Source organism: Balaenoptera physalus (assembly GCF_965194825.1).
Source record: "Balaenoptera physalus genome assembly, chromosome: 1".
NCBI lineage: Eukaryota > Metazoa > Chordata > Mammalia > Artiodactyla > Balaenopteridae > Balaenoptera > Balaenoptera physalus.
The window spans coordinates 90,015,577-90,036,101 of NC_138882.1; the positions used below are offsets into that span (position 1 = coordinate 90,015,577).

Below are 20,525 nucleotides of genomic sequence, written 5' to 3' on the forward strand. Positions count from 1 at the left end.
CCAAAGCCTGCGCGCCTACACCTGTGCTCTGCAACAAGAAGCCACTGCAATGAGAAGCCCGCGCACCGAAACGAAAAGTAGCCCCCGCTCACCGCAGCTAGAGAAAGCCCACGCGCAGCAACGAAGACCCAACACAGCCATAAATAAATAAATAAATACATACATACATAATTTAATAAAAATAAAATAAAAAGAAGTTGAAAGGGAAAACAGCATTTAAAATCAGCCTCTGGAAATGCTATCACAGTCTACCTTGTAGGCTGTGTGAGGACTCCTATCCTTCATACTCTCATAGGAATCCATGCATTTCCTTATCATATTCTATTGTCTGTCTTCTTGTTAGAGTATTAAAGGAAATATCCATTTCTCCAGTCTGTCATTTATTACTTGTCTGATCTTGGGCAAATTAGGTTCTCTTTTTTTTTATTTATTTATTTATTTATTTATTTATTTATTTATGGCTGTGTTGGATCTTCGTTTCTGCGCGAGGGCTTTCTCTAGTTGCGGCAAGTGGGGGCCACTTTTCATCGCGGTGCGCGGGCCTCTTATTATCGCGGCCTCTCTTGCTGCAGAGCACAGACTCCAGATGCACAGGCTCAGTAATTGTGGCTCACGGGCCTAGTCGCTCCGTGGCATGTGGGATCTTCCCAGACCAGGGCTCGAACCCGTGTCCCCTGCATTGGCAGGCAGATTCTCAACCACTGCGCCACCAGGGAAGCCCAAATTAGGTTCTCTTAAGTGTCAATTTTTATATTTGCAAAATGGAGATCAAAATAGCACCAACCTATAGGGCTGTTGTGAGGATTAAATGAGATAACGCGTGTAACATTTAGCACCGTGCTTGTCTTATATTAAGTCCTCAAGAAAGTACGGTGTTATTATTAGTATTACTATTACTATTAGGTCTTTAGTCTCAGTATTCTCATGCCAGTATAATGCTTGGCTCCTAACAGATGCTTAGTTGTTTGTTGGATGAATGAATGAATGATGCATTGCCCGCTACTACTATTTTGTTGTTGCTATTGGGCATCATGTAAAAAGAACTGGTACCTGGGGAAAGGTAGAAATCTAATCTCAGATTCTGTGGACTTGCTTAATGTAAACATAGAGGTAACCCTACTATTAGCCTATGTGAACAGTCCTTATTCTTTGCCTTGGCTGTTACTGCCCACCTCCCAGCCTGGGAACATACCTGTGTTTAGGCTTCAGGCCAAACATTTCATGATCAAACCTTTGGTTCGTCTTTTTTTCCAAAAATATATTTGCTAATGATTGACCACAAATCTTCTTCATAAAATATTGAAATCGAGAAGTCAACAACACATCAAAAGGATATCCATAGTCTCCGACACGATTGAAGATCCAAGCCCCTCTTCTGGTGCTGAGGAAAACCTGAGGCATGGGGAAAAAATGTTTGTTTTTGCCATTCCCTGACTCATTTCTCTGAAGGACTGGGAACCCAGTTTTTTCAAGATGAAGTTCAAACTCATTAGTCTGGCTTTTTATTCCCTGGCAATATATATATTTTTAAATTTCCTGCCGTTTTCTTCTCAAACACTAAGCTTACAATTAAATTGGTGTAGTCACTGACCAAGACTGTCTTGCTCTGAACTACCAGCGCATTTCTGTTTAATGTCATTATGCCTCCCTGAAAAGCCCCCTATCCCCTTCATTCTCCAAAGCCTATTCATTTTTAAGATCCAGATCAAGTTTCCCTCCTCCATGAAGATACCACTGACTGTTCTGGCTGATAATTTTCTCTCCATTTTCTGAACTTCTCTAGCACTTGTCACCTGTCCAACTCATTTAAAATCGTGGAACAGTGAAGCTGAAAGCAACTGGACATCATTTAATCCAAAATCTTCAGTCTTTATTTTGCCTTTGACATTGTTTACATTATTACAAAAAAACTTATTTATATTGATATTTAACATTATATATTCTTATTTTTTAATCTTTCCAAATGTGTTTTCTCCAAGATGGGAGGTAGAGCATATACACCCTTTAGTCCCCAACCTATCATCAGCATCACTTCCTTTTATTGAGAATTGTAACCTGTAAGTCACTGTATTAGGTCCTTTATCTATATTTTTATTTAATCAATACAACAGCCTCTTGAGGTAGGTATTGTTATGTCCTTTTTATGGATGAGAAGCATGGAGAGGATGAATAACTTGCCTGAGGTCATATAGCTACTAAATGGTAGAGCTGAATTTCCAACCTAAGTCTGACTGACTCCAAAGCCTGTGCTTAAGTCATGTTTCATCGATTATTTAAGGGAAAAACTGAAGATTGCAAGTAGAACCACAGGAAGCTGGTCCGTCTTTCTGTTATCTGTTGGCTAAAGTCCACATTCAGAGCTGATAAAAGTTTGGTATTCAACTACCTGGCAGAAGCATCACTTTCTCTATATTATAAAAGTCTCTGGAGATAGTTTCCAGGGTTGTAAGCTATATAAGTGTATTGTTTTATGGTGTTTTGTCTAACAGTTCATGTTAAAAGGTGACCTGTCTATAGAGGGATAATCATGTACTTCATACATATATTCTCACCGATGGTGACCTTAAACTCTACCACAATTAAGCACTTTTACGTGTCACCGTTGAAAGAGCCTGCATGGTCTTAAGAATCAATGGCTTTTTGTGCACTCTATATAACTTCTAAAATATAGGTTATGAGTAATGTAAATGCTCAGAGCTTCAGTTAAAAAGTTCTCTATGTATAAAACAGTGACAATAATACATAGGTCACAAAGCTCTCTCAGACACAACCACCTTACCTCCACCCGCTCTTGCTGCCTTGTTCTTTGGCAATTTACAATTGCTCAGTGCTTGTAAGGCCCAGCTCCTCTACAACTGACCATTTAACAAGCAATGGTATTAAAGAAAGCTCATGCCTTCGGTCCCCACCACATACCTTGTACATTCTTTTATCATAGCACCCATACCCTTTATTGTTTATATACCTATTTCCTAATAAATGCTTGTTGAATTAATTCGTGGAGTAATATATTAAATCAGTTTTGTGGTGATCAATGGGGATAGACCGAGAGGAAGTGTTACTGAACGGAGTTTGTGGGTAAAGTTCATTTAACAAAGTTGTGGCATTAAACTTCTATTTTTAAAAATAATTTAAAAACAATTTGTGGAGAAGCACAGCTTAATTAAAGTTACTGAAGAACAACCAGGCATTTACCTATTGCCAGCAAAATTATGATTCAATAAAGACATGAATAGCAAAATGTATCAATAATGTCTTTTTCTAGGAATTTATAATGAAGATACTTTCTTCCCAGTTCAAAATCTATCATACAAAAAACAAAACAAACAACTCAAAAACCGCAAGGACATAGAAACTGCTTTAGAGTGAATGTTATTCTGTGTTACCTAATTGTATGCAAAGGCTGGGGAGAGCTGCTTGTATGTGCTACAATGCAGTGGTTGCTTTTCATACTGATATCCATGTTGTCTTTTTTTTTTTTTTTTTTTTAGTTCTAAAGACCTGATGAGAGTTCACTTTAATGTAACTGACTAGGAAATTTGATTGTTTCAGTGACATAACATTTTAAGATAATAACTGGAATTATGACTAATTGCATTATAACAAGACATATCATGGACACCAAAGACATTGACAAATTTCTAGGAACTTCATACAATTTTGGAAACATATTAATAACATATATCCATAAAAATATAAACTAAAGAAGATTAAGCATTGCTTCTTATTTTCCCAAGAAACTGTAAATAAAATTTAATAGGGTCTCATGTAGCCAGAAGGAGGCAGTGCCCCATTTAGAGGGGTGATTGTTATGTCAAAGTGATCTCCTACAGGGAACTCGTGAGACTGCAGGGTTACAGAATCATCAGTCTTCTTTCTCCTAGACATGGTACTGCCAGTCTTCTTAGTTGATAGCTGAATGTTTTAAGTGCCATAAAACAATCACAGAATTGATCTATGTACCCTTTCTAGCTCCTGGGTAGATTTCTTTTACTAAACTAGTCAGTTCTTTCAAGGTTGCATTCAACCAGGTGTACCTCTGTAGCTCACTGGATTGTACATTTCTGCAGGAGGACGTGTCCATTCCGTGGTGGGAGACATTACTGGTGGTGAAAACACACAGCAGCAGCAGGTATGTCTTCTCTTTTTTATTTATTTTTTTAATAGATCTTTATTGGAGTATAATTGCTTCACGATACTGTGTTAGTTTCTGTTGTACACCAAAGTGAATCAGCCATATGCATACGTATGTCCCCATATCTCCTCCCTCTTGAGCCTCCGTCCCATCCTCCCTATCCCACCCCTCTAGGACATCGCAAAGCACTGAGCTGATCTCCCTGTGCTATGCTGCTTCTTCCCACTAGCTAACTACTTTATATTTGGTAGTGCATATATGTCGATGCTATTCTCACTTCGCCCCAGCTTCCCCCTCCCACCCCGTGTCCTCAAGTCCATTATCTATGTCTACATCTTTATTCCTGCCCTGCAACTAGGTTCATCAGTACCATTTTTTTTTTTTAGATTCCATATATATGAGTTAGCATATGGTATTTGTTTTTCTCTTTCTGACTTACTTCACTCTGTATGACAGACTCTAAGTCCATCCGCCTCACTACAAATGACTCAATTTCATTTCTCTTTATGGTGAACAATATTCCATTGTATATATGTGCCACATCTTCTTTATCCATTCATCTGTCGATAGACACCTAGGTTGCTTCCATGTCCTGGCTATTGTAAATAGTGCTGCAATGAACATTGTGGTACATGACTCTTTTTGAACTATGTTTTTCTCAGGGTATATGCCCTGTAGTGGGATTGTTGTCTTTAGAAGGATTAGACTGCTTCTTTTTTCCATTTGGGGAGTAAAGAAGAGTGAAGAAGAGTATTCCCCCACCATCCTATGAGTGAAAAGCTTTCAATGACTGAGTACACTTTCCTTCAGATAAGAGCATAGCACTTCTGCTGGCCAACAGGTGATCCACACTCCAAATGCTGCATTCTAACAAGCTCTCCCAGCAATCACTTGGTCTTCTTCAGAGCCAGAGGCACACTCTGAAGAGACAGCTGAGTGAGATTATGAGCACTGTCTGTGGTCATGACCAAATTCCTTAGTGTGAGGCCAAATGAATGATGGGAATCTAACTTGTAACCTTGGCTCCATCACATCATCAATCATAATGTTGCCAACTGAGGCAGTGAAACCAAGCCCTGCATTTGCCATTGGCACTGATGGGCTGTGTGCAGGTGTCCATACACTCTGCTGGGTCCACCTGCAGCTTCCTTGGTGAAGCAAAGTAAATAATTTACTAATTCAAACCTGCTTGGCTGTGTGGCTAATTTCCACAGCCAGATCGCTTCCAGAATTCCCAATGCCAATTATAATGACTCTTTCCAGTGAAACTCTCTGGATTCTTATAATCTCGACTATGAAAGCATTGTCCTTTGAACTTCTCAATTCCTGCAAGAGAAGGGAAAATAATTACTGGGTGATGGTTTATCTGATATCATTTGTTAAATCATTCATTTTTTTTTTGCAGTGTGTAGAGTTTATGCATATTTTCTCTGTATGTTCTCCTTTTACTCAGGTGCACTCTTGCCTTTCTGAATATTTTTGCCTGTTTTCTTTTCCCATAGCCTCAGAGTGTAACCTTGTGCTTTCCTTATCATAAGTAGTCTGCTTAATTCAGGATCTGTTAGTATTTTGGACCTGTGGACTCACAAATCCAAACTGCTTCAGAAAATCTCCATTCTCTTTTGCCTTTTCATCCTCTCTATTTTTTTTAATTGAAGTGTAGTTGACTTATAATATTATAGCAGTTTCAGATGTACAACATAGGAACTTGATATTTTTATGGATTTTGCAACATACAAAGTTATTACAATATTACAGTGTTTTCAGTCACCAAGGTCCATGGCCAGCCAACAATTGCACAGGAAATGCCATTTCCTTTTACCTCCCATGTCAGTGACAATTTACATGCCTATAGTAAAATAAAGACAATCATGTTAGGGAGGTGGGCATGAATCAGTTGCTGTAATAAGAAATAATCTTAGGGAAACAACCTAAATGTCCACTGATGGCTGAGTGGATAAAGAAAATGTGGTATATGTACAATGGAATATCATTCAGACATAAAAAAGAATGACATTTCGCCATTTGTGACAACGTGAATAGAGGGCATTATGCTAAGTGAAATAAGTCAGATAGAGAAAGACAAATAAATACTGTATGATCTCACTTATATGTAGAATGTAAAAACAAAGCAAAACACAAACAAAAAACCAAAACCAGGGACATCCTTGGTGGTCCAGTGGGTAAGATGCAGGGGGCCCAGATTCAATCCCTGGTCGGGGAACTAGATCCCACGTGCTGCAACTAAGAAGTCTGCATACTGCAACTAAGAACCGGTGCAGCCAAAAATAAACAAACAAACAAAACACCAGAGTTCATCAAATAGGCTTAAAGAAAAAAAAAAACAGAACCGAGCTCATAGATACAGACAACAGATTAGTGGTTGCCAGAGGTGGGGGGTGGAGGGCTGGGTGAACCAGGGGAAGGGAGTCAAAAGGTACAAACTTCCAGTTATAAAACTATCAAGTCATGGGGATGTAATGTATAGCATGGTGATTATAGTTAATAATATTGTGTTGCATATTTAAAGTTGCTACAAGAGTAGATCTTAAGAGCTTTCAGCACAAGAAAAACAAAATTCTGTTAACTATGTATGGTGATGGTTGTTAAATAGACTTATAGTGGTGATCATTTCACAATATATACAAACATTGAATCATTATGTTGTAGACCTGAAACTAATATAGAGTTGTATGTCAATTATACTGCAATAAAAATTAATTTAAAAAAGAAAAAAAATATTACAGTGTTTTGACTATATTCCTTGTGCTGTATATTACAACCCTGTGACTGATTTATTTTATAACTGGTAGTTTGTATCTCTTAATCCCCTTCACCTATTTTGCCCATCCCCCACCCCCTCTTTTCATCTTCTCTAAATACCTACTTCCATTCCAATGAGAGTATATATGTTTTTATATACCCTAGAGTATGCATAGAGTGGTTTTTTTTCCCCTCAAAATGAAAATCCAGGCCAAAGACTGTAATTAAACTCTTTCTTTAAGCTTTCTTTGTTTTCTTCCTTAGAAACTCAATATTTCTGTTTGTTACTTCAATTGCTAAAAAAGCCTTCATTCAACCTAATGCAGATCAACTCTTATTATCCTTAGGAAAACTAAAATCATTGTGAAACTAAATATAGAGCCTTCTGATTTTCCTCTAGTCCCCCAAATTACTGTTATCTCTACCTCCTAAATAGCATTAATACAAGTTACCCCATCATCTTTCCGAAGAATATGCAGAATTAGGATAAGCCTTATTTCATCCCAAGGTAGGAATCACTCAGACAACAATCCTCCCATTCTTTAGGGATCAGGTCACAGGCATAGTCCAAGTGTCTTCCTTCCTGGTAGGCTACTTACCAGGGAAGGTTTCCAAGGGTAAGTGAGCATTGGTGTGATGGCCAGTGCAAACCATAACTCCATCGAAGACATTCACCTCCTTTTTCCCTTCAGATTCCGTGACCACCTCCCATTGGCCTGAAGTGGAGAAATCAGGCTGCTTCTTCACACTGCACATGGTGGTCTAAAAAGAAAAGGGATAGCCACAGGAGACTATAACCACCGCCTATATAGTGGACATCTTCCCTGACAGGACTCTCCTTGCAGAGGGTAAACAAAGGGCGGATACCACATAACAGGCCTCATGCAGGGGTATTTGATTTTCATACTCCACAAATCAGAACTTTTTTGTTTCAGGCTGTGGTCAGAGTGAGAAAACTTCCATGAGGCAAGCTAAATAAAACATAGTTGGCAGACTAATGTTGCACTCTCCTCTGCTTCTAGAAAAGTGCAGATTACTAGTTCTCTTGGACCATACCCTAAGGCAATGTGATACTTGAATAAAGTTTGGGCTTCTCTTGTGCTTCTGAGACACTCCATGCACTAAATGCCTATTCCTCCCCATATCCCCAGACATCCTGAGACTCTCTGATGCCTTCTTACCTCAAGTCCTGTTCTCACTGTCTGGCCTTAAACTTGTGACTGAGCTAGAGGGCTCCCTTTCCTAATAGAGTAGAAAAACATCTCAGTGGCTCATATTTTATGTAAATGAACCTTTGACTCCCATAAATGCCCATTTTACAAGTAACTATAAAGAAAGAAGGTGTGAGATGGGATAGTCAGTGGCACAATTTTTAGCTTTAAAAAATAATAATAAATATGGGTTACTCTACCCAGGTTAAGGAAATATTAAGAATGTGTTCCTGTGTACTTCTCGGGTTTATGACCATAATGTCTTGGTTGACTAATAGAGATACCCCTCTTGTATACCCGAGCCTTCCTATACTATTTATTGTTTTTCTCTATCACGTTCTTACTTTTACACAGGCTGGTGCTTCTGCCTGGATCATCCTTTTATTCTTTCTCCATTTGGAGATACTCACCCTTCAACATTTAGCTTGGTATTATCTCCTCTAAGAAAATTTCCCTGGTGCCTGATGCCTCATGCCCTGATGGGTTAAGTGTCCCTCCTCTGAGCTGCAATGAATAGATTTCAGTGGCATTTATCACTCTGTAACTCTTTATTTTTAATAATTATGTTTACAATTAAATTTCATTTTTCTATCTCCTTAACTAGACTGTGAAATCACTAATTTTTTTGTGTGTGTGTCTTCAGTGCTTAGTATGGTAACAAACCTGTTCAATAAGTGTTTAAACAAGTGAAGAGAAGGACCACTAGGCTGTAAATGACTGACTTTGGAAGTCGTCAATGGATATTGCCATTTTAATTTTGTCATTAAACAGAAAAAGGCATGATTTAGTAGAATGATAAGAAGGTAGAAGATTTGGGCTTTTTGCCAGCTGTCAGAAGTATTGATTCTTTTATGGGCATGGTTTAGAATGATAGGAATATCATGGAAGACTTTACAGCAGGAAGGAACCAATGAAGTGATCTAGTACAATCATCTTGTTTTACAGATAAACTTAAGACACATCGGCATTGAGGAACTTACTTGTCTGAAGTCACAAGTTGATTAGTGGTAGAGCATAGACTAGAACTCAAGTTTTTGCTTCCCAATTCCATGTTCCTCCCTGTATGCCAGAGTTAACTTATTTGCTTCCTCATAACTTTTCAATACCTACTTCACTGGGTTGTTGTGATCACATAAATAATGCACTGGAAAGTACTTCAGAAACTATGAAAGGGCTAAGCAGCAAGTTGTGGAACAAGTTGTGGAACCAGAAGGTTTTAAAGTTCCCATACCTGTCAGTTCCCCTCATTGTTTTATTGTAAGCAAATGATATAGAATGAAGGCAATGAAATGAAGGTGGCTTCCCGGATCTGCAGTCAAAATACATAGAAGAGGGACCTTTCCATGAATATTTTCAGACACAGAGAAGACACAGAATGGAGTCTGGATAGGATAGATACATGAGCATATCAAACCAATCTAAGCACCGGTAAATGAGACCGGTTATTCATTTACTTGACGAACAACTCAGAACACAGAGATACCCATGAAATTCCCTACCTTAAATCGAATGTACTTTAGAAGGTCAAATTCATTGGCATACATCCTGAAATACTTCAGGACCTGGGAGTTGTGCATGAAGTTAGGATAGTGATCTGGGATGGGATAGTCACTGAAGCACATCATCTCCTTAGAAGTATTGGTGATCACTGACTTGTAAATACAGGCCGTTCCTTCTTCAGGTTCTTCCTGCAGTAAATAAAAAGCATTCATAGCAACATGAGAATTAAGGTCATGGTTTATAAACAGCCAACAAACATTTGAAAATGTTTTCCGAAAGAAATGCCAATTAAAGAAAAGTCCCCTCCCCACAACCCTTCACATCTCCCAGTATTTGTGCCCTCGTGCAGTCTCTTCCCCTTGAATCTAAGCTGTCTTCATGGCTTGCTTTTGACCAACAGCATGCAGTTGGAATGACACTGAATGGCTTCCAAGACTAAGTGATAGGTAGTCTTGCAGCTTCTGTCTGGGTCTCTTAGAAAGTTTGCTCTGGTGGAAGTCAACAGCCACGTAAGAAGTCCAGCTACTCTGAGATCATCATCCTGTGAGGAAGCCTGAGCTAGCCACGTGAAGAGCATGTTCGGGATAGAGAGATGTGCAGCCAGTCCCCAGAAGTTCTAGTTATCCCAGCTGACGTTCTAGATATGTGAGCAGAGAGGTCATAGCACACGTCGTCTCAGCTGTCACCTGATTGCCATGACATAAGACTCCAAGTGAGAACTGCCCATCTGAGTAATAGTCTTTTAAATAGTATATATATTTCAAAGCCTAGGGAAGTTTCAAGAGTTTCATACACTTGCCACATTGTTCTCCAGGAAACACTATACTAACTTACATTCTGTCCACTGTGTGTTCTCATTTTACCTCGTTTTTACTAAATTAAAAGACAATTACTCAGTGTTAGCAAAAATGAGGTGAAATGAGATCTTAGTACAATGTTTTCTGGACAGCAATGTGGCAAGAATATGAAACCCTTGCAACTTAGCCTTTTAAAGAAAGATTCAGCATTGTAGACAAAGATTTATGTTAAAGGATGTTAATGATAGCATTATTTATAACATAAAAATGAAATAAGTTAAATACCTGCAATATTGTGATTTATAAGAAATATATATTTGGTTATCCAGATGGTCAAAATATATTTCTCATATATATTTGGTCTTTCTCCACTGTTCCTGGCTCAGAGCTCCCAATACTTTCCTAATTTCCTAACTGTTGAGAGTGATAAAATGTGCCCTTTGTTATGTTAATATGCTGACTTTTAGAAAGTAACTAAGGATAGGGGCTGGTTACCAGTGGAGCAAGCACTGTGATTAGAGGGTTGTAACTTTCAGTTGCCTATCCCCTGACCTCTGGGGAGGCGACAGGGGCTGGAAGTTGAATCAATAGCCAATGCCCAATGATTTAATCAGTCATGCCTATTTCATAAATCCTCCATAAAAACCCAAAAGAGTGGGGTTCAGGGAGCTCCCGGCATGGTGAACTGAAGAGATTAGGGGAGAGCGGTGTGCCTGGAGAGGGCATGGAATCTCAGCGTGCTTTCCCCTGTGCATCTCTTCCATTTGGTTGTTCCTGCGTTATATTCACAAACCGGTAATCTAGTGAGTAAATGGGTTTCCTGTGTTCTGTGAGCTGCTTTTAACAAATTAATCAAACCCAAGGAAGGGGTTGTGGGAATTTCTGATTTGTAGTCAGTTGGTTAGAAGCATAGGTAACAACGTGGCTTGAGAATGGCATCTGAAGTCCAAATCCAAGGAGGGGGTCGTTGGAACCTCCAATCTGTAGCTGGTTGGTCAGAAGCCCAGGTAATAACCTGGGCTTATGACTGGTGTCTGAAGTGGGTTCGAGGGGGCAGTCCTGTAGGACTGAGCCCTCAATTTGTGGAATCTGATGTTATATCTTGGGTAGGTAAGCATCAGAACTGAGTTGACTTCTTGAACATCCTACTAGTGTTTGAGAATTGTTTGCTGGTATCTGGAGACCACTCCCTGCCCACGCACACACACACACATTGGCATTGGTCTCAGAACCATTTAATGCCCAACAAAATACACTGTAATTTGAGAACCACTGCTCCAGATCTGTGCTACCTGAAGTAGGATCTGTGGACTAGCAGCAGGGGCATCACTTGGGAGATTGGTAGAAATGCAGAATCTCAGGCCCCATCCCAGACCTACTGAATCGGAACCTGCCTTTTAGCAAAATCCTCAAGTGATTCAGATGCATCTGAAAGCTGAGAAGCATTGCTCTAGCTGACATTAAATCCCAGTTCACTGTTCTTTCCCCATCAAGATTATCTTCTTTGCTTCCTCAAAAACTTCTAATAACTACCTCATGGGGGTGTTGTAGTGATCACATAAAATAGCACCATATCTACCCAGATTGTTATATTAGTCTGTCACTGAGATATCACAAACGATGACTTTTCAACTCTATTAGAAGTTTTAAAAATTGTTTTGATTATGGAAAATTACCTTAACCAATTTGGACCCCCTCTTCTCTTTTTATTCCAGAAAAAGATATTTGGATGTTACTGAACATTAAATGGCCACAAAGGAGAGTGTTTATTGGTTTTGCCCACATTAGAGATGATTTTCCTTCCATTTTTAGAGAAGAATTTTTCAATTTCAGAATCCTGAATAGATCATTCCAATTTCTCTGCCCCATACTTCAAGATCTCGTTCCCTTTGGCTACTAATAATGTTTATACGAGTCTTTTCTAATCTACCTATCTATTTCAACCAAAGTGTTCTTTCTAGGGTATGGTTGTATCTCTGCCCTAATTAAAATTTTGGATACTGCCCCATTTTCTCTAGTTTATATTTTTCAGCTTAGGATTCAAAGACCTCCGTAATGTCTTAGAGTCTATTCTTTATCTTCCCAACTAGATTGTAAGCCCCTTGACTTGTATTCATGATCTTCCCCACAGCATATAAAATTGTAAATAGCACTTAGTAGATATTTAATAGATGTATGTTGAATTATATTGAGAAAGGTACATATAGAAAAAGGAAGTAAATTTCACAAAATGCATAACAGACTAATGAAATACATAAAAATTCATTTCAAAAACAGTTAAATGAGATGTTTTTATCTTATTCACAAGAATTTGTTGTAAGGAAAACTGAAAAATAATATAAAAACAAATGCATAAAGATATTCATTTTGTATTATTTAAAATAACAATGAATTAGAAACCACTTATTGTAAAATGCCTTCCCCCAATAGGCAAGTTATGGTATCTCAATATGATGCGGAATTTGTCTTCCATGCCACTCCTTAAGTATTCTGCTAAATTCAAAGCTGATCTTTCACCCCACTACTTAATGGCTTCGACTCATTCCATTTGGAAAACCAAATTTCTTATTTTGAAATTCAGCATATTTCACAATCTATCCCAATCCACCTTTGTATCTTCACTTAGTGCTCTCCTCAATTAATTTCAAGCTTCTGAGTCATTAAATTGTTGTTGAAACTTTCCAGACTCTTTCACAACTTTAAACTTTTGTAACACTACAGTACTGCATCTTCATTTGGAAAATTCCTATCTATCATTCAAGAGTCACATCAAATGTCACTTCTTTGGTGAAGTATTTCTTGTTCTCTCCACAGAATTAAATGCCCCATTCAACCTCCAAGCTGCAAAAACTTTCTGCTCATATTGCCATCAAGGCAACATAGAACACACGATGTTCTGAATTTGTTTCTATGATTGTGAGGTACCCGAAAGTAGTAATGGGTTTTATTATTTTGTATCTCTATCATCAACATAGTACCTGATGTATAGAGAATGGTTAATAAATGCTTTGAAATGAATGAATGAGTGAATTAAAGAGATTGAATTTGGAGACACTTAAAACTATGATTTTGAAATCTGTGTAGGAATAGTGAAAATGGCCTATGATATAACTTTAAGTGGAAAAAGTAATATTACAAAATTAAGGTCACATTCTAATCACCAAATATATAATATTATGTGTGCCTGGGGCAATTGTATACCTATGTCTAACCATGTTTATATAATTACACACTGTATAATCTCTCCCCTGTTATACGAGTATATTTTATTTATTTGAAATCAATAAAACTTGAAAATAGGAAAAACAAATTGATTTATTAAGGAGGTAGGATTTTTTCTTTATTTTTGGAGAAATGTTGTTTATATAACACCTTCATGATAAAAAAACTTCAGCAAACTAGGAATAGAGGGAAATATCTTCAATCTGATAAAGAACATCTACAAAATACCTGCAGCTAACAGTGTACTTAATAGCGAGAAAGTGGACAATTTCCCCATAAAATTGAGAACAAGTTAAGGACAGCCTCTCGTACCACTTCTATTCAACACTGTACTAGAAATCCTAACTAATGTAATAAGATAAGAAATGGAAATAAAAGAATACAGCCTGGGAAGGAATAAATAAAATGATTTTTATTCACAGATGATATGACTGTCTAGGTAGAAAATCCCAAAGAATTAAAAAAAAAATTCCTGAAACTAATAAGCAATTATAGCAGTGTTGCAGGATACAAGGTTAATATACAAAAGTCACTTACTTTCCTATATACCAGAAATGAAAAATTGGACTTTGAAATACAGTACCATTTATAATAACACCCCCCAATTAAGTGCTTAGGAAAAATCTAACAAAATATGTATGAGACTTATATGCAGATACCATAAAACAGAGAAGAAGAAAAACAAAGATATAAATAAATGGAAAGATATGCTGTGCTCATAGATTGGAAGACTCAGTATTGTTAAGATGTCAGTTTTCCCAGCTTGATCTGTAGATTCAGCACAATCCCAACCAACATCCCAGCTAGCTATTTTGTAGATATTGACAAACTGATTCTAAAATTTATGTGGAAAGAGAAAAGGTCTAGAATAGCCAGCTTTGTCCTGAAGTGTGGACTGTGCATAGTAACTTTCTTCCAAAGAGTATAGTATGATAAGGGAGAAAAAAAAGAGCAACTTTACAGTGGTAAACCCTGTTTGCTAGGTCGTCAAGGTTAACATCAATCAATGTGATCAGTTTGATAGCATGTACCATAGATATGATGTGATGAGAATAGCACTTTGCCTCTAGGGTCTTCCTCCCCAAAATTCATAACCCCAGTCTAACCATGATGAAAACGTCAGAAAAATCCCAGTTGAGGGACATTCTATAAAATACCTAACCAGTTGGCGCAGTGGTTGAGAGTCTGCCTGCCAATGCAGGGGACACGGGTTCGAGCCCTGGTCTGGGAAGATCCCACATGCCGCAGAGCGGCTAGGCCCGTGAGCCACGACTACTGAGCCTGCGCGTCTGGAGCCCGTGCTCCGCAACAAGAGAGGCCGCGACAGTGAGAGGCCCGCGCACCGCGATGAAGAGTGGACCCCGCTTGCTGGAACTGGAGAAAGCCCTCGCACAGAAACAAAGTCCCAACACACCCAAAAATAAATTAAAAAAAAAAAAAAAAATACCTAACCAGTAATCCTCAAAACTGTCAAGGTCATCAAAAACAAGGAAAGTCTGAGAAATTGTCACAGCCAAGAGGAGCCTAAGGAGACATGACAACTACATGTAATGTGTTGTCCTGGACGGGAACACCTGGAACAGGAAAAGGCCATTAGGAAAAAACCTAAGTAAATCTGAATAAAGCATGGACCTCAATTAACAATAATACATCAATATTGGTTCATTAATTAGGACAAAAGTATCATGCTAATGTAAGATGTTAATAATATCTGGGAGATTGGTTCAAGATGGTGGAGTAGAAGGACATGCGCTCACTCCCTCTTGCGAGAGCACCGGAATCACAACTAACTGCTGAACAATCATCGACAGGAAGACACTGGAACTCACCAAAAAAGATACCCCACATCCAAAGACAAAGGAGAAGCCACAATGAGACGGTAGGAGGGGTGCAATCACAATAAAATCAAATCCCACAACTGCTGGGTAGGTAACTCACAAACTGGAGAACACTTATACCACAGAAGTCCACCCACTGGAGTGAAGGTTCTGAGCCCCACGTCAGGCTTCCCAACCTGGGGATACAGCAATGGGAGGAGGAATTCCTAGAGAATCAAACTTTGAAGGCTAGCAGAATTTGATTGCAGGACTTCGACAGGACTGGGGGAAACAGAGACTCCATTCTTGGAGGGCACACACAAGTAGTGTGTGCAATGGGATCCAGGGGAAGAAACAGTGACCCCGTAGGAGACTGAACCAGACCTACCTGCTAGTGTGGAGGGTCTCCTGCAGAGGCGGGGGAGTGGCTGTGGCTCACCATGTGGACAAGGACACTGGCAGCAGAAGTTCTGGGAAGTACTCCTTGGAGTGAGCCCTCCCAGAGTCCCCACCAAAGAGCCGGGTAGGCTCCAGTGTTGGGTCGCCACAGGCCAAACAACCAACAGGGAGGGAACCCAGCCCCACCCATCAGCAGACAAGCAGATTAAAGTTTTACTGAGCTCTGCCCACCAGAGCAACACCCAGCTCTATCCACCACCAGTCCCTCCCATCAGGAAACTTGCACAAGCCTCTTAGATAGCCTCATCCACCAGAGGGCAGACAGCAGAAACAAGAAGAACTACAGTCCTGCAGCCTGTGGAACAAAAACCACATTCACAGAAAGATAGACAAAATGAAAAGGCGGAGGGCTATGTATCAGCTGAAGGAACAAGATAAAACCCCAGAAAAACAACTAAATGAAGTGGAGATAGGCAACCTTCCAGAAAAAGAATTCAGAATAATGATAGTGAAGATGATCCAGGACCTCGGAAAAAGAATGGAGGCAAAGATCTAGAAGATGCAAGAAATGTTTAACAAACACCTAGAAGAATTAAAGAACAAACAAACAGAGATGAACAATACAATAACTGAAATGAAAAATACACTAGAAGGAATCAATAGCAGAAAAACTGAGGCAGAGGAACGGATAAGTGACCTGGAAGACAGAATGGTGGAATTCACGGACATGGAACAGAATAAAGAAAAAACAATGAAAAGAAAAGAAGACAGCCTAAGAGACCTCTAGGAAATCATTAAACACAACAACATTCGCATTGTAGGGGTTCCAGAAGGAGAAGAGAGAGAGAAAGGACCCGAGAAAATATTTGAAGAGATTATAGTCGAAAACTTCCCTAACATGGGAAAGGAAATAGCCAACCAAGTCCAGGAAGGTCAGAGAGTCCCAGGCAGGATAAACCCAAGGAGAAACATGCCAAGACACATAGTAATCAAATTGACAAAAATTAGAGACAAAGAAAAATTATTGAAAGTAACAAGGGAAAAACAACAAATAACATACAAGGGAACTCCCATAAGGTTAGCTGATTTCTCAGCAGAAACTCTACAAGCCAGAAGGGAGTGGCATGATATATTTAAAGTGATGAAAGGGAAGAACCTACAACCAAGATTACTCTACATGGTGAGGATCTCATTCAGATTCGACAGAGACAGCAAAAGCTTTACAGACAAGCAAAAGCTAAGAGAATTCAGCACCACCAAACCAACTCTACAACAAATGCTAAAGGAACTTCTCTAAGTGGGAACCACAAGAGAAGAAAAGGACCTACAAAAACAAACCCATAACAATTAAGAACATGGTAATAGGAACATACATATCGATAATTACCTTAAACGTGAATGGATTAAATGCTCCAACCAAAAGACACAGGCTCACTGAATGGATACAAAAACAAGACCCATATATATGCTGTCTACAAAAGACCCACTTCAGACCTAGGGACACATACATACTGAAAGTGAAGGGATGGAAAGAGATGTTCCATGTAAATGGAAATCAAAAGACAGCTGGAGTAGCAATACTCATATCAGATAAAATAGACTTTGAAATAAAGAATGTTACAAGAGACAAGGAAGGACACTACATAATGATCAAGGAATCAATCCAAGAAGAAATTATAACAATTTAAAATATATATTCACTCAACATAGGAGCACCTCAACACATAAGGCAACTGCTAACAGTTATAAAAGAGGAAATCGACAGTAACACAATAACAGTGGGGGACTTTAACACCTCACTTACACTGATGGACAGATCATGCAAACAGAAAATTAATGAGGAAATACAAGGTTTAAATGACACAATAGACCAGATAGATTTAATTGATATTTATAGGACATTCCATCCAAAAGCAGCAGATTACACTTTCTTCTCAAGTGCACATGGAACATTCTCCATGGTAGATCACATCGTGGGTCACAAATCAAGCCTCAGTAAATTTAAGAAAATTGAAATCATATCAAGCATCTTTTCTGACCACAACATTATGAGATTAGAAATCAATTACAGGGAAAAAAACGTAAAAAACACAAACACATGGAGGGTAAACAAAACATTACTAAATAACCAAGAGATCACTGAAGAAATCAAAGAGGAAATCAAAAAATACCTAGAGACAAATTACAACGAAAACATGACAATCCAAAACCTATGGGATGCAACAAAAGCAGTTCTAAGAGGGAAGTTATAGCAATACAAGCCTACCTCAAGAAACAAGAAAAATCTCAAATATACAATCTAACCTTACACCTAAAGGAATTAGAGAAAGAAGAACAAACAAAACCCAAAGTTAGTACAAGGAATTAAATCATAAAGATCAGAGCAGAAATAAATGAAACAGAAACAAAGAAAACAATAGCAAAGATCAATAAAACTAAAAGCTGGTTCTCTGAGAAGATAAACAAAACTGATAAACCTTTAACCAGACTCATCAAGAAAAAGAGGGAGAGGACTGAAATCAATAAAATTAGAAACGAAAAAGGAGAAGTTAAAACAGACACCACAGAAATACAAAGCATCCTAAGAGACTACTACAGGCAACTCTATGATAATAAAATGGACAACGTGGAAGAAATGGACGAATTCTTAGAAAGGTATAACCTTCCAAGACTGAACCAGGAAGAAATAGAAAATATGAACAGACCAATCACAAGTAATGAAATTAAAACTGTGATTAAAAACCTTCCAACAAACAAAAGTCCAGGACCAGATGGCTTCACAGGTGAATTCTATCAAATATTTAGAGAAGAGCTAATACCCATTCTTCTCAAACTCTTCCAAAAAATTGCAGACGAAGGAACACTCCCAAACTCATTCTATGAGGCCACCATCACCCCGATACCAAAACCAGACAAAGATACTGCAAGAAAAGAAAATTACAGACCAATATCACTGATGAATATAGGTGCAAAAATCCTCAACAAAATACTAGCAAACAGAATCCAACAACACAGTAAAAGGATCATACACCATGATCAAGTGGGATTTATCCCAGGGATGAAAAGCTTCTTCAATATACCCAAATCAATCAATGTGATACACCATATTAACAAATTGAAGAAGAAAAACCATATGATCATCTCAATAGATGCAGAAAAAGCTTTTGGCAGAATTCAACACCCATTTATGATAAAAACTCCAGAAAGTGGGCATAGAGGGAAACTACCTCAACATAATAAAGGCCATATGCAACAAACCCACAGGAAACATCATTCTCAATGGTGAAAAACTGAAAGCATTTCCTCTAAGATCAGGAACAAGACAAGGATGTCCACTCTTGCCACTATTATTCATCATAGTTTTGGAAGTCCTAGCCATGATAATCAGAGAAGAAAAAGAAATAAAAAGAATACAAATTGGAAAAGAAGAAGTAAAACTGTGACTGTTTGCAGAAGACATAATACTATACATAGAGAATCCTAAAGATGCCACCAGAAACCTACTAGAGCTCATCAGTGAATTTGGTAAAGTTACAGGATACAAAATTAATGCACAGAAATCTCTTGCATTCCTATACACTAATGATGAAATATATGAAAGAGAAATTAAGGAAACACTCCCATTTACCACTGCAACAAAACGAATAAAATACCTAGGAATAAACCTACCTAGGGAGACAAAAGACCTGTATGCAGAAAACTGTTAGACACTGACGAAAGAAATTAAAGATGGTACAAACAGGTGGAGAGATATATCGTATTCTTGGATTGGAAGAATCAATATTGTGAAAATGACTATACCACCCAAAGCAATCTACAGATTCAGTGCAATCCGTATCAAATTACCAATGGCATTTTTTACAGAACTAGAACAAAAAAATCTTAAAATTTGTATGGAGACACAGAAGACCCCAAATAGCCAAAGCAGTCTTCAGGGAAAAAAACGGAGCCGGAGGAATCAGACTCCCTGACTTCAGACTCTACTATAAAGCTACAGTAATCTAATCAATATGGTACTGGCACAAAAACAGAAATATAGATCAATGGAACAAGATAGAAAGCCCAGAGATAAGCCCATGAACCTATGGTCAACTAATCTATGACAAAGGAGGCAAGGATATACAATGGAGAAAAGACAGTCTCTTCAGTAAGCAGTGCTGGGAAAACTCGACTGCTACATGTAAAAGAATGAAATTAGAACACTCCCTAACACCATACAGAAAAATAACCTCAAAATGTACTGGAGACCTAAATGTAAGACTGGACACTATAAAACTCTTAGAGGAAAACATAGGAAGAACACTCTTTGACATAAATCATAGGAAGATCTTTTTTTGATCCACCTCCTAGAGTAATGGAAATAAAAACAAAAATGAAAAATGGGACCTAATGAAACTTAAAAGCTTTTGCAAAGCAAAGGAAACTACAGACAAGATGAAAAAACAACCCTCAGAATGGGAGAAAATATTTGCAAACAAATCAGCGAACAAGGGATTAATCTCCAAAATATATAAACAAGTCATGCAGCTCAATATTTAAAAAACAAACAACCCAATCAAAAAATGGGCAGAAGACCTAAATAGACATTTCTCCAAAGAAGACATACAGATGGCCAAGAGGCCCATGAAAAGATGCTCAACATCATGAATTATTAGAGAAATGCAAATCAAAACTACAATAA

At 38.2% G+C, this 20,525-nt stretch overlaps 1 pseudogene across 1 annotated transcript in view; it reads right to left on the reverse strand.

The window, feature by feature from the left end:
* LOC309655925 (flavin-containing monooxygenase 5-like) overlaps positions 1-20,172 on the reverse strand; it is a 31,998-nt pseudogene extending 11,826 nt beyond the window's left edge. The window contains exons 1-5 of the transcript XR_014268607.1: positions 15,076-20,172; positions 9,609-14,785; positions 7,498-7,660; positions 5,321-5,461; positions 1,193-1,392 (exon numbers count right to left, since the gene is read on the reverse strand). The product of XR_014268607.1 is annotated as a flavin-containing monooxygenase 5-like (transcript). The remainder of the gene's footprint in view (positions 1-1,192; positions 1,393-5,320; positions 5,462-7,497; positions 7,661-9,608; positions 14,786-15,075) is intronic.
* Positions 20,173-20,525: the final 353 nt, after the last annotated feature.